This window comes from Leiobunum rupestre, chromosome 9 (genome assembly GCF_980474605.1).
Source record: "Leiobunum rupestre chromosome 9, qqLeiRupe1.1.hap1, whole genome shotgun sequence".
NCBI classification, from domain to species: Eukaryota; Metazoa; Arthropoda; class Arachnida; order Opiliones; family Sclerosomatidae; genus Leiobunum; species Leiobunum rupestre.
In genome coordinates this window covers 54743673-54758553 of record NC_143392.1, presented here as the reverse complement: position 1 = coordinate 54758553, position 14881 = coordinate 54743673, and the positions used below count along the sequence as shown (strand labels likewise).

The following is a 14881-nucleotide window of genomic DNA, read 5'->3' as shown; positions in this document are numbered from 1 at the left end:
ACCAATGTATTCCACGTGATATTACCGTTGACGGCTGAAAACGCTCGATGGCCGTCGATCTTTTTGTTTGAAATCAAGAAGTTGCCTTCTTTGGTCAGACGTGATGGTTATACACGCTGTCATCTCCAGCCACGAGCAATCTGCTTAAACATAATTATGAAATATATGATTGCTCAATCTCACTCTTTTTCTTTTTCAACCACCAAAGCCCCCTTTGCCGGTTATCGCTTCTCGGCCTTGTGGCTAAGATCAAAGTGTAGTATCTGTTTCCAGCTATTTCGCTGAAATCTTGGCCGAAAGGCCGTTTAGCGACGTATACGCTTCTCAGCCTGTTCCTGCGATGCTGACTTACCTGCCGGTATCCTGAAGTTGCTGTTCCTGTTCCTGCTCCTGCTGCTGCCGCTGCTGTGTCCGGTTCCGTTGCTGTTCCTGATTCCGCTGCCGTTCCTGGTCCTGGTCCTGGTCCTGCTGACACTTACCTGTCGCTGCTGTTCCTGGTCTCCACGCTGTATCGTGACTTGGCCGATTCCTGCCATTTTCACTTGACGCTGTTCCTTCCTGGGACTTGACTTCACCCGACGACCCCTCTAAAGCCATCATGGCTGCAGAGGTGAAGAAGCGGACCGCTCGACTGGACGTCGATGCTGGCTACTTGGAAATCGCTCAGACCTTCCTCGGAAAGCTCGGATCCGATTCAATCGAAATGCTTCAACCTGTTGGTAAAAAATCTTACTTACTTACCTTCACAACCCTGGCCTTCCTGAAACAAGCAGTCTCCTACGGAGAATTAACGATCAACAATAAGACCTGTAAAGTCACCAGCGTCGAGGATGACGGCGTCTGGTTGACAATCAAGAATCTGCAACCATGGATACAATGGGATGCCATATTGACAAACTTACGACAGTATGGCGAAATTAAGGCCCATCGCCTAGATGAATATAAAGAACTCAAAGGGATCAAAAATGGAGATAGAGCGGTAAAAATCAGAATTAATAAAACTATACCTAATGTTCTTTATTTTGGCCGCAGTCGAGCCCTGGTTTACTACCCAGGTGTTTCAAAAAAATGCTTCTTTTGTGATCAGGAGGGGCACATTGCCTCTGCCTGCGACGCAAAAAAGAATAACCAGACGACCGAGAAGACAAAACCCCGAACCAACGACGACTTACCCAAAGATCCTGAAATAACCAGAAACTCCACACCTATACTCACCAACGCCACCACTCGAGACGATAACCTGAAAGTAAACCAAGAAAATCAAACAAGTAACTTACCTATACTTACCGCTGCCGACGAATCAAAAAGCTCTGAAGAGAGCTGGACGATGACGTCACCCGAACCATCAAAGAAGAACCCAGATCCTCCAGTCCAAACAAGCCAATACGCCGACGCCTTGAAATCTCCACCACAACCAGATGAACCTGAAAATAAACCCGAAACAACAAGCAACGACCCTGAACAATCCGAATCCGAATCCGACAGCAGCAGCGACGAGACCACTACAGCCACCGGTCCCAGGTGGGATCCAAATACCTGGGAACTGGGGGATAAACAAGATTTTAAGAAACTCACCAAACAAGAACTCCAAATACTGTTAGAACGCATTAAACGAGAACCTCCAAGCCGCACCCCATACATCACCTGGCAAATAGACTATATAAAAAACGACATCACATCCATCCTCCAAAATTATCCTAAACGCCGTAACAGCACGACTCCAATTAAAAAAACGAAAAAAGGCAAATCTCAAAACTAAAATTTTTAAATTTTATACGTTAACCTCGGTTTTAAATCTATGAACTAATTAGTTTTTAACTTTTTACATTTTTGTAACTATATATTGACCTGTTTTTAATTTAAACTAATTTAAAAAAACAGGAAACTATCTGACAGGGTACTGTATTTTTATTGAAAAATAATAAACAAATTCAGTATCTGTTCTTATCAGCTTAATATCTGATACGGGTCCCATCGGGGCCCAAGATATTAAACTTATTTTTGGACGGCGGCGGAGAGGTCGGAGCTTGCTCCACCTCCGCCACGGGTTGGCCTGGTATTGCAGTTCTTCCAGGATCGGCCCACCTCGCTCAATGAATCTAAAATCAAACACCATATATATATATATATATATATATATATATATATATATATATATATATATATATATATATATATATATATATATATATATATATATATATATATATATATATATATATATTCCTAACGTCATAAGAGGGAAAGTCGTCATTGGCTAGTAGATCATTTTGAAGATTCGGACGGATTTGTTTTGTAAATTTTACCATAATTGTCGTACGTTACCAACGGTATGATTTTTTAAGTCACTTTCGTTACTAACAGGAGACATGATTAGGAGTTCACAGCCGGCCGCTTTTCGACATTCGCGTTGGCAACACGTCTTCCCCTTTAAAAAAATTACCCCCTCCCAAATCATGGTAACTCCGTTCTCGAAACGGACACCATATAAGTTATTTACATCGAGTTACCTAGCGAGGATTGCGTAACTATCGCTGTAGAAATAGGGGACTGTTAAAAGCGGGATGGTTTGGAAAAAACGAGTTTTTGTGTTGCTGATGCCGGGGCGCGTACTACGCGGCAACCACGGTCAATTCGTAGTGCCATATCTCATGACACTTCTCTACAGCTGTTCTGGTAAGCGTGCAGGAGGAAACTCCGTATGATCATGATCTTACTTTTTCTAATTATCGATTAAGCACGGTTCCATGTTGCCACTTATTAAAAAAAAGACCCAGAGAAAACCGAAGATAAATTATCGCCTTGGCGAACTAGTTAGAAACAGCGTAAAAGAAAATATTTAAAAATACACAAATTTTATTAAAAAGACTCAAATACCGCGTTAATGGAAAAAAAAGAGGGAGAGAGGAAGAGAGCAGCCACCGGCACGCCGTGTTCCCCGGTGGTCTCCCTCCCAAGAAATGACCCCACTCGACGCGGCTTACCGTCGTTGATAGGTCGAGAACCAATGTATTCCACGTGATATTACCGTTGACGGCTGAAAACGCTCGATGGCCGTCGATCTTTTTGTTTGAAATCAAGAAGTTGCCTTCTTTGGTCAGACGTGATGGTTATACACGCTGTCATCTCCAGCCACGAGCAATCTGCTTAAACATAATTATGAAATATATGAATGCTCAATCTCACTCTTTTTCTTTTTCAACCACCAAAGCCCCCTTTGCCGGTTATCGCTTCTCGGCCTTTTGGCTAAGATCAAAGTGTAGTATCTGTTTGCTCCTTTTTTCGAAGTCAAAGGTCGGGGAACGTATTTAGTTGAAGAGTCTGTCGACTTACCTGCCTGGCGTCTCTCTGCGTCCTGTTGCGTCATCACCTCGACGTGGTTCTGTTTCCTGTCTCTCTGCTGTACCAGTGCCATCCATTGTTGTTCCAGTGCTCTAAAGACCGTTGCCCAGCGTCTTCTGGGATACGCCTTTAACGTGTGACGTCTACGGATCGGTCAACATGCCTCCGGTAGCGTCAAAAATCCCTGATCCGCCTCCTGCTGCTGCTATTAAAAAATGTACAGCTCGGATAAAGTTTGTAGGCATCAACGTAGAAGACTTAGCCTTAGCTTTGTTCGATCATGTTGGCCCCAAGAGCATAACAGTTTTTCAGCTGTTGGGAAAATCAGAAGTCCAGGTTACCTTTAGCAATCCCGCACAGTATCAGAAAGCTGTGGATGCAGGAGTTATTATTGGCGACAAACATCTTGACGTTGTCGGAGTAGCTGATCCGGTATCATTTATCACGATCAGGGATGCGCCCAGTTGGTGGGAATTATCGTTTTTAAAAGCCGCATTGAGAAGCTACTGCGAAGTAGTCTCGGAAACCTGGGAGACGTACCAGAAAGGTCCACTTAAGGAGCTACGGACAGGTACTCGCCGGCTGGAGGTGAAGCTAAAATGCCCGATCCCGAATTTGATGACTATCAGTGGTCACCGAGTCCAAATCACCTATCAGGGCGTCCAAAGGATGTGTTTTTATTGTCGTAAAGACAATCACCAAGTACGGGATTGCCCTAAAAAGAAAAAGAAATCTCGCGCCAACGACGAGTCTGCTGGTAACCAGAACGCTGCAGATGAAATGGTGAAGGAAATGCCAATAAGTAAGCCAGATGACATTGTTACTTTTGATAAAGAAACTAGTGACGCTGAGATGCAAGAAGAAGATGAACCGATTGAAAAACCCAGTTCCTTCTATCTGGGAGATTCGGATAGCTCGCACGAGATCCTCAACGCGTCATCCGCATCCGCATCGAATTCTGTGTCTTTGGCACAAGAAAACGAACTTCGCGATTCGAACGTACCAGTTCAAGCCAACGGCTACGCTAACGCCGTATCCAGTTCTCCAACGAGAAATCCGGCCACAGTAAATTCGGTGCCACTGAAAACTACGAGACCCGACAAAAAGACTGTTTTGGAGCGCCAAGGGGCCTCGACCCCCAAATCAAGTAAAAGAGTCAACTCTGATTGTCTATCGACAAACACGAAAAAAAGCAAGTAATGATGAACTTTATAGCTTTATTTTTACTCTTTTTTATGGTAAGCCTAAATATAGGAACTTTAAATATTAATGGTATGCGTGAAATGAATAAACAGATTAATGTCGCCGCGCTTTTTGTTAATAGCAATTTAGATGCTCTCCTTATACAAGAGTCGCATCTTTTAAATACGGACAATTGGTCTTTAATAAGAAAACAATTTTTTACCGATAATATATTTTTTAGTCAGGGTTCTAATCGTTCTTGCGGAGTAGTTTTGATTGTTAAAAATCATTTAAAGCCAAATATTAAGAGTTTTCGCGCCGACCATGAAGGTCGCGTTATCAGTGTTGACCTAATTTTAGCGGGAAGCCGCATTCGAATTATTAATATATACGCGTCTTGTATACCGAATCGAAGAACGATATTTTTTAACTCTATTTATACATTTTTAGATGGTAAATATGATTGTTTAATTTTGGGTGGGGATTTCAATTGCATCAGCAACCCAGACCTTGACAGGGAGGGAGGTACTTTTTACCCCGACCGTAGTATTGTTGCCTTAAATTCTGTTGTTTTCAACTTAAATTTAATAGATGCCTGGAGACAGGTTAACCCCTCTGTGCCTGGTTTTACCTGGAAAAACGATTATGTCAAAAGTAGGCTTGATCGTTTTTACATAAGTAATCAGTTTAAATTAATTAGTGTGGATATTTTACCTGTGAGCTATTCTGATCATAGCCTTTTGCAAACTGGTCTTATTTTAGAAAAGGGGATACCTAGGGGGCGGGGAGTTTGGCGTTTGAACGATAAACTCCTTACCCCAGAGGATGGCAACGACAAAAGTGTGGAAAATGAATTACGCTTGCTTTTATCTACTGTACATGATTTTAACGGGTGGGATGATTTTAAATTAAATATTGGTAAATTTTTTAAACAGCGGGGAAAGATTTTAGCTTTTAGAGAACGTAAAAGTGCTTTGGTGTATAGGTGGATTTTAGGTCTAATTAGCCAAGCCCCTGATAAAAATGTTTACTCATGTGCCGCCGAAGAAAATTTAAAGATCCTATTACAACAGCAATATGTTAAAAAATACGAACACCTTGTTGGGACGAGAGAGGGCGTCGATCTTAGTGGCGAAGAGCTTTTTTCCTCTAGCTTTTATTTAAAAGTTAAAGGTGTCCGTAGAAAAGTAGTGATCTCTGAAGTCGAGGTCGATGGCGTCCGGCGTAATGAACCTGACGTCATCGAGTCCGCCTTTGTAGGCTACTACACTAATCTCTATAAAGCCGAGAAAGTTGGCAGTTTTGTAAGTCCTCCCAATTTACCACGTTTGTCCGCCAAAGAAAGCGATCCCCTGGAAGGGAACGTTACGCAAGGCGAATTACTCGCGGCCTTGAAATCCTTTAATAACGGTAAAGCGCCAGGTCCTGATGGTCTGACCGCCGCATTCTACAAAACGTATTGGGCTTTAGTAGGTCCTGTACTTACTCGTGTCGTCAATTCTTCGTTAGCAGTTGGGTGTTTGCCGCCGTCCATGCAGACGGGGGTTATTTCTCTTCTCTGTAAGGACGAGCGGCTGAAACACTTGGTCGACTACTGGCGCCCCATAACTCTTCTCAACATTGATAGGAGAATGGTTGCGAAAGTATTTGAAAATCGTTTGAAAAGCATCACCGGTAAACTAATAGGGCAGGGGCAGTCTTGTGGCGTCCAAGGCAGGTTGACGTATCACAATTTAATTTTACTAAGAGACACTATAGAATCTTTGAACCAGCGAGGTCAGTCAGGGTATCTTATATCCACTGATTTTAATAAGGCTTTTGATCGTTTAGACCACTCTTTTATCATAAATGTTTTAACTCGGTTTGGTTTAGGTCCAAATTTTATACACTTTGTCAAAATTTTATACCAGAACAATACCAGCTCCATTTTAGTTAATAATTCGTTAAGCCGGGAATTCCAGGTGCAAAGAGGGGTTAGGCAGGGTTGCCCTCTATCCCCAGTATTATTTTGTCTCTGTATTGAGATTCTTTTAATGAACATACGCTCGCACCCTAGTATTAGAGGCCTTCCCTGTCCGGGCGCTTCGGTCAAGAATGTATTAGATTATATCGCTCATGCTGACGACGTTAATTGCGTCAGCACTGACCTTAATAGCATTAAATATATAATGTCTGAAGTAAACCAGTATTGTGATTTGTCGGGGAGCATGCTTAACGAAAATAAATCCAAGGCAATTAGACTTGGAGCGGTTCACTGCGAAATTCTCGAAAATATGCCGATTAAATTAACAAATGAAACTGTTAAAATTCTCGGGATTGAATTTGATGCTAGGGGCGTTGATCCCAGAAATGAAAAAATATTTAAAACCCGTTTTAAAGAAACAGTCGAAGGCTGGAAAATGTATGTTATCTCGTTAATCGGCAAAGCGCAATTGTTACGTCAGGTAGCAATGCCGCGGTTAACTTACCCGGTACCATTAGTAAATTTCTCCTCTGAAACACTTATCGAACTGGAAAAAATAATGTTTAAATTCTTGTGGAACGAAAAAACCGAATTAGTCAACCGAAAAACTATGTATTTACCTGTTGAGGACGGAGGTGTATCTGTCCCAAGCCTTCATAATGCTATTTCTAGTCTAAAATTGTCACGCGTAATTAAGTGCTTAAACGCTGAAGGTCATTTAGTGCAGAAGTCGGTAACGTATAATTTATCAACTTTTGTTAAAACTGTTTTTGGTTCAAAGTGGGATGCTAAAATGTCCCACGCCTCAGATATCGGCACACATTACGCCGATATAAAAGACTATCGATGGAGCCACATATAAATTGGAAGACGATTTTTAAAAGAACTGGGTCTCGTTCCATAGAAGGAACTAGACGTGACTTCTTGTTTAAAGTGGTCTATGATGTGTTGCCGGTTAGAGACATTTTATATAGCCGCCACATGGCTAAAACCAGATCATGCCCTATGTGCAAACATAATGAAACTCTTGTACACCTTTTATATCAATGCGATAACGCTAAACTGCTCTTAAACGATTTAAAAACTTATTTTAATATTAAATATCTGTCAGTGAAGTCCGTTTTATACCATGCCCCATTGCCAATACCATTGGCACTCATTTACGTCTTTTCGATTATGTTAACTGAAACGAAATACCAAGTGTGGAAGGCAAGGAACAATAAATTGTTCGAAAATAAATTTGTACCCGCATTCGTAGTACGAGAACGAATTCGAAACGCGACCTTGAAAAGGGCACGGGCAGACTTTGAACGTCTGACACGCCCAGTATTTGAACTTAAATGGTGCGATGAAAACCAACCTGTAATTAAAATTGATCAAAATAATTTAGTTTTATTATTCTAAAGGAAAAATGGCATGTGATTTTAATCAGTAATTTTTAAAAACTTTTAAATTTGTTTATATGATATTTTAAACCTTATGTAAAAATATTAAGTCATCTTGTTTACTTTTCTAACTGAATTGTGTCGAATACTAAAATGTATAAAAGAACAAAACTTACCTTGATTTCCGAAATCTAAGAATTCCTAAAACGAAAAATGTACCTGTTAAAATATAGAAAATATATATAGTAAATATTTATAGGAACGCATTCTAAAAATCAGAAACTTTAAAATGTCTAACTTTACTTTACAACTGTGACCGAAAATGTTTTTCTCATCATTCGCGATAAGTTAATAATTAATAACGCGAATGATGTATCCTTGACCATGTTTATAAATAAACAAATTTAAGTATCTGTTCTGCAGTATTATACCGAGATCGTAGTCGAGGGGCGAGAAGTGTTTCTACGCCTATAAGGCGAGTTTGCCTGCCTTGCTGCATGTTCCGTTCCTGTGCCGATTTGATCCGCTGATGCTCTGTTGCCCGTTCCTGAAAAAGAAAAACCTACCTGACGCCGCTGCTCCTGGAATCCTTTTCTGTGTGAGACGCTGCTCCCTTGGACTTTCTCTTCTTTGCGGATCCTCTCATAGCCACGATGGCTATGGAGGTGAAGAAGAAGACTGCTCGCCTTGAAGTTAACGCCGACTTCTTGGATGTTGCTCGTACTTTCCTCGACAAACTCGGACCCAACAGTATTGATACGCTGCAATCTGTTGGCAAAGAGTGCTTTCTACTCACATTTACGACCTTGGCCTTCCTACAACAAGCGATCTCCTATGGAGAAATAACGGTAAACAATGCATCCTGTAAGATTTCTAGTGTCGAGGATGACGGCACCTGGTTAACCATCAAACAGCTCCCATCATGGATACAGTGGGATTCAATTTTGACGACCCTACGACAGTACGGAGACATAAAGGCACATCGCCTAGATGAATATAAGGAGCTAAAAGGAATCAAAAACGGCAACCGATCGGTAAAAATAAAAATTAATAAAACGATTCCTAACGTACTTTATTTCGGACGCAGCCGGGCGCTGGTATATTATACCGGCGTCGCGAAAAAATGTTTCTTCTGCGACCAGGAGGGGCATATAGCCTCTACCTGCGAGAAGAAGAAAAACCAGATGGCAGACAAACCTGAAACCAACGACGACTTACCCAAAGATCCTGAAATAACCAGAAACTCCACACCTATACTCACCAACGCCACCACTCGAGACGATAACCTGAAAGAAAACCAAGAAAATCACACAAATAACTTACCCATACTTACCGCAGCCGACGAATCAAAAAGCTCTGAAGAGAGCTGGACGATGACGTCACCCGAACCATCCAAGAAGAACCCAGATCCTCCAGTCAAAACCAGCCAATACTCCGATGCCCTGAAAACAGCACCAAAACCCGATGAACCTAAACCTGAATCAACAAACAGCAAACCAAAAAAGAACTCCTCCGACTCCGGTACCACCTCAAAAGAAATCACCGCAACAGCCAGACCTCCATATGATCCCACGACCTGGATACCAGGAACGAAACCGCCTCTAACGAATTTAAACAAAAAAGAACTACAGATGCTTTGCGAACGCGTCAGCAATGAACCCTATGGCCAGAACGGTGTTGTTAACTGGTCCATGACCGAATACCTTGAAGAAATTAAATTAGTACTCAACAACTACCAAAAGCGCCCACGCAGTACCACTCCCACCAAAGAAGCCAAAAAAGGAAAATCTTCGCGTTAAAGTTTTTAGTAATTTTAAACTTAACCTCGATTTTACTTCTATGAACTAATTAGTTTTTTACTTTTTATTTGCTGTAACTATTTTATTGACCTGTTTTTAATTTAAACTAATTTAAAAAAACAGGAAATTATCCGACAGGGTACTGTATTTTTATTGAGAAAATAATAAACAAATTCAGTATCTGTTCTTATCAGCTTAATATCTGATACGTGTCCCATCGGGGCCCAAGATATTAAACTTATTTTTGGACGGCGGCGGAGAGGTCGGAGCTTGCTCCACCTCCGCCACGGGTTGGCCTGGTATTGCAGTTCTTCCAGGATCGGCCCACCTCGCTCAATGAATCTAAAATCAAACACCATATATATATTCCTAACGTCATAAGAGGGAAAGTCGTCATTGGCTAGTAGATCATTTTGAAGATTCGGACGGATTTGTTTTGTAAATTTTACCATAATTGTCGTACGTTACCAACGGTATGATTTTTTAAGTCACTTTCGTTACTAACAGGAGACATGATTAGGAGTGCACAGGCGGCCGCTTTTCGACATTCGCGTTGGCAACACGTCTTCCCCTTTAAAAAAATTACCCCCTCCCAAATCATGGTAACTCCGTTCTCGAAACGGACACCATATAAGTTATTTACATCGAGTTACCTAGCGAGGATTGCGTAACTATCGCTGTAGAAATAGGGGACTGTTAAAAGCGGGATGGTTTGGAAAAAACGAGTTTTTGTGTTGCTGATGCCGGGGCGCGTACTACGCGGCAACCACGGTCAATTCGTAGTGCCATATCTCATGACACTTCTCTACAGCTGTTCTGGTAAGCGTGCAGGAGGAAACTCCGTATGATCATGATCTTACTTTTTCTAATTATCGATTAAGCACGGTTCCATGTTGCCACTTATTAAAAAAAAGACCCAGAGAAAACCGAAGATAAATTATCGCCTTGGCGAACTAGTTAGAAACAGCGTAAAAGAAAATATTTAAAAATACACAAATTTTATTAAAAAGACTCAAATACCGCGTTAATGGAAAAAAAGAGGGAGAGAGGAAGAGAGCAGCCACCGGCACGCCGTGTTCCCCGGTGGTCTCCCTCCCAAGAAATGACCCCACTCGACGCGGCTTACCGTCGTTGATAGGTCGAGAACCAATGTATTCCACGTGATATTACCGTTGACGGCTGAAAACGCTCGATGGCCGTCGATCTTTTTGTTTGAAATCAAGAAGTTGCCTTCTTTGGTCAGACGTGATGGTTATACACGCTGTCATCTCCAGCCACGAGCAATCTGCTTAAACATAATTATGAAATATATGAATGCTCAATCTCACTCTTTTTCTTTTTCAACCACCAAAGCCCCCTTTGCCGGTTATCGCTTCTCGGCCTTTTGGCTAAGATCAAAGTGTAGTATCTGTTCCCAGCTATTTCGCTGAAATCTTGGCCGAAAGGCCGTTAAGCGAGTTTTCCAGCTATACAGCTAGTTCCTGCGATGCTGACTTACCTGCCGGTATCCTGACGTTCCTGTTCCTGTTCCTGCTTCTGAAGCTGCCGCTGCTGTTTCCGGTTCCTCAGCTGTTCCTGATTCCGCTGCTGTTCCTGGTCCTGCTGACACTTACCTGTCGCTGCTGTTCCTGGTCACTACGCCGTATCCTGACTTGGCTGGTTCCTGCCATCACTTTCTGACGCCGTTCCTTCTTGGGACGTACCTTCAACTGACGACCTCTCCACAGCCTTAATGGCTGCAGAGGTAAAAAAACGGACTGCCCGGCTTGAAGTCGACGCCGGATTCCTGGACGTCGCTCGGACCTTCTACGATAAACTTGGACCTCAGTGCTTGGAGACTCTTCAACCTGTGGGTAAAAATTGCTTCTTACTTACCTTTACCACTCTGGCCTTCCTCCAGCAAGCTGTCTCCTATGGGGAGCTGACGATAAATGAGAAACCCTGCTCGATAACCAGCATCGACGACGACGGTGTCTGGTTAACCATCAAGAACCTGCCCTCCTGGATCCAATGGGACGCCATATTAACAACTCTACGACACTACGGAACCATCAAAGCTCACAGATTAGACGAATACCCCGAACTCAAAGGACTTAAAAACGGCGACCGCTCAGTAAAAATCATTATGACAAAAACCATTCCTAATGTCCTCTTTTTTGGCCGTAGCAGGGCATTAGTATACTACGCAGGGGTCGTAAAAAAATGCTTTTTTTGCGACCAAGAAGGCCATAACACCTCGACTTGTGAAGCAAAACGAGCTAAACAAGAAGAGCGGAATCAACCCATGGAGGAAGGTCAGAAAGAGTCTCCAAAGGAAAAACCCGAGCACGTCCAGGAGACAGTCGACAACACTTCAGCTAAGGAGCAATTACCCATAGCAAAAGCGGCAACATCGCAGGGAACACCACCAAGCGACCACCAGGAATCCCAGCCCAAGAATCGCTACGACACCCTGCATGCCACTCCGAAAGAACTGGAGATCTTAAAGAACTACTCACAAAAGGAACTACAAGGATACACGAAATACATCGATACAACTGACGCTATAACAGACAGGAGGAGGCAGATGTTGTTAACACTCATCAGCAAGGAACAAGAAAAATTTTCGAAACGACGCTTGACCAATTCTCCAGGAAAATCAGCTAAGAAAGGAAAGACCCAGAACGAGGAGAAGAAGTCATTCGCCAGCGCCGCCAAAAGCACACCCGAACAAGATATATATGCAGAATACGTAACATACTGAATTTTGCACATATGTTTCTAATACACTTTTAATATATTTTTAAAATGTATTTTAGTGTATTATTCACATATTTTATTCGTCACCTTTAATTTTAAAATCAAGTTTTTATCTCGATTATATCTTAGTGTTTTGTTTTAAAGTTTTTAACTTTACGTAACTCTCACTGTTTAAACCCTGCAAAAAAGAAAAAAATTAATTATATGCTTATACTTACCTTGATCGACTATGAACCTTACTTTTGTTCGCGATAATTTAATTAAGTAAAACGCGAACAAATACAACAAACGTAAACATGTAAAAACTGTAAAATTAACGAAGCTTTTAATAAACAATTAAAAGTATCTGTTCTTATCCTCGGAGAGAGCAGACGTGTCCACGCGGAGCTCCGTATCCGCGTTTTTCTCTCTCGTCTCGCGCGTAGCTGCCTTTTTCAAGGCGGCTGCCGTGTCTCGTTTTCCGGCGCCGGCTGCTAAGCCTAGTTTCGTTTTTTCCCGTTTTGAGTACTACTAAGTTACGGCTTTTTAGGAAGTTAGAAAACGGTAAGGCCCTTCGGGGTAATTTTTTCATTCTTTATTTGTGTCTGTCATTATGGCAGCGCAAATTAAGTCGCGCACTGCGCGGTTAGAAGCAGATTCTGCTATTGAGTATGTCGATGTAGCCAGGGCGGTTTACAATCAGGCCGGTAGTAAAACCATTGAAACGCTTCAACCTCTCGGAAGCGGAGTTTTCATGATTACGTTTCTGACGAAGGTCATTTTTGACAAGTTTATGGAGAATCCTTGCCTGAACATCAAAGGCAAGGACTACGAATTGCTGGGGCCGGATGGGAATTTCCGGTGGATCACCATCAGAAACATGCCCGCCTGGATCCAGGCAGATGCAATTTCGACGGCGCTCAAAGAATATGGGGACGTTTCCAAGCACGAGTATGAGTTGTACGACCCCAAAAAAGATAAAGAGTTGGAAGGCATCCGAAACGGTAATCGCCGGATTCGTATGAAGATGAAGAAGCCAGTACCCAATATTTGGCGTTTTGCGCGCCAAAATTATTTGGTGACGTACGCTGGAGTTTCCCAGCAATGTTTCGGGTGTAAGGGCGTCGGCCACAACCGCGCCCACTGTCCCGAAAAAAAGCGGGAAAACAAGAGACGCGACGGAGAGACGGCGGCTACAGGGAACGGAGCGGGAGAGAACGGCGAGGATGTTCACGCGGAGAGAGAAGAGACGAGCGCGAACGAAGTAGTCGCAGAAGTGAATGAGGTGCGCGACCAAGTGGCCATCTCCGCAGCGTCGGATAACGCCGAAGGAATTTCGAACGAAAGCGCGGTTTTGTCACTTTTCGACGATCTTGTGAAAGATTTCGGCTCATCAGTTACGCCACTGAGAGCCACATACAGCAACATTCTTGTCAACCCGAACCAATACCACGTTCCGCCACCACAAATTACGACTTTCAACAAGCTCACTCCACTGAAACGTCACAAACAAGTTTCGCCAGGAATTGTTAACCAAACTTCACCGAAGAAGTTGTGCACCAACAATGATAGTGACTCCGAAGGTGATGTACGTTTTTAATTAGCTATCATTTTAGTTTAATTTTTGTCCCGGTTTTCTTAAGTTTAATTTTAATTGTAGTATCGTTTAGCTTAATTATAGTAATGTTTAATTTAATTGTAATATTAGTAATCCTATTTTTAATTTTAATGTCTTCGGTCTCCTTAAAATTTTGTACATTTAACGGAAACGGATTGCGAAACCGGCACAAGGCCGTGGACACTTCCGCTTTCGCGAGTACGCATGGCTTTGACCTAGTTTTTCTTCAAGAAACGCACTGGATGTTTTCTGACAACTGGCGCGCTATCAGATCCGTTTTCGCGGGGTATAAGATATTTTATTCAAGCGCTCCCTCCTCGTCAAGTTGCGGGACTGCCATATTAGTTCGTGACGCTCTCGCGCAGTCGATTACAGGCTTTCGCTGCGACAATCACGGTCGTATCGTCAGCCTCAATATCCGCTTTAACGATCAACTGTTTCGCGTCGTTTCGGTCTACGCCCCGTGTAAACCGGTACTGCGACGCGCGTTTTTTGACAATTTATTCGAATATTTTACCGGTAAATTCGACCGCCTCGTCATCGGCGGAGACTTTAATTGCGTCCTTGACCCGTCTATGGACCGGGACTTTGTTCCGGACGGTCCAGCTGACCTTAGCTCCGACGCTTTGGCCACGCTCATTACAGATATGAATCTCCACGACTCTTGGCGCTGTCTTAATCCAACGACCAGACAATTCACTTGGCACTCGTCAAAAAGAAATTCGCGGCTCGACACGTTCTTCGTTCCCACAAACGATATTCAGACGACAAAAGCGGAAATTTGGCCTCTGCGTCATATTTCCGACCACGACGCAGTCAGCGTTACCCTTAAAGTTTCTCCGCCCCATCAGCGTCCACCGAGCGTGTGGCGTCT

The 14881-nt window shown here is 42.7% G+C and overlaps 2 non-coding genes and 3 pseudogenes across 2 annotated transcripts; all 5 read left to right on the top strand.

Moving 5' to 3' along the window:
• The first annotated feature begins 223 nt into the window (after positions 1-223).
• Positions 224-367, top strand: LOC149931031 (U2 spliceosomal RNA; annotated as a pseudogene).
• A 1532-nt stretch (positions 368-1899) lies between these two features.
• Positions 1900-2090, top strand: LOC149931030 (U2 spliceosomal RNA). Its single transcript, XR_016476465.1, has one exon. It is a non-coding gene; the product is annotated as a U2 spliceosomal RNA (small nuclear RNA).
• Positions 2091-3226: 1136 nt separating this feature from the next.
• On the top strand, positions 3227-3308 carry LOC149931029 (U2 spliceosomal RNA; annotated as a pseudogene).
• Positions 3309-9815: 6507 nt separating this feature from the next.
• Positions 9816-10004, top strand: LOC149931028 (U2 spliceosomal RNA). Its single transcript, XR_016476555.1, has one exon. It is a non-coding gene; the product is annotated as a U2 spliceosomal RNA (small nuclear RNA).
• A 1035-nt stretch (positions 10005-11039) lies between these two features.
• Positions 11040-11142, top strand: LOC149931027 (U2 spliceosomal RNA; annotated as a pseudogene).
• Positions 11143-14881: the final 3739 nt, after the last annotated feature.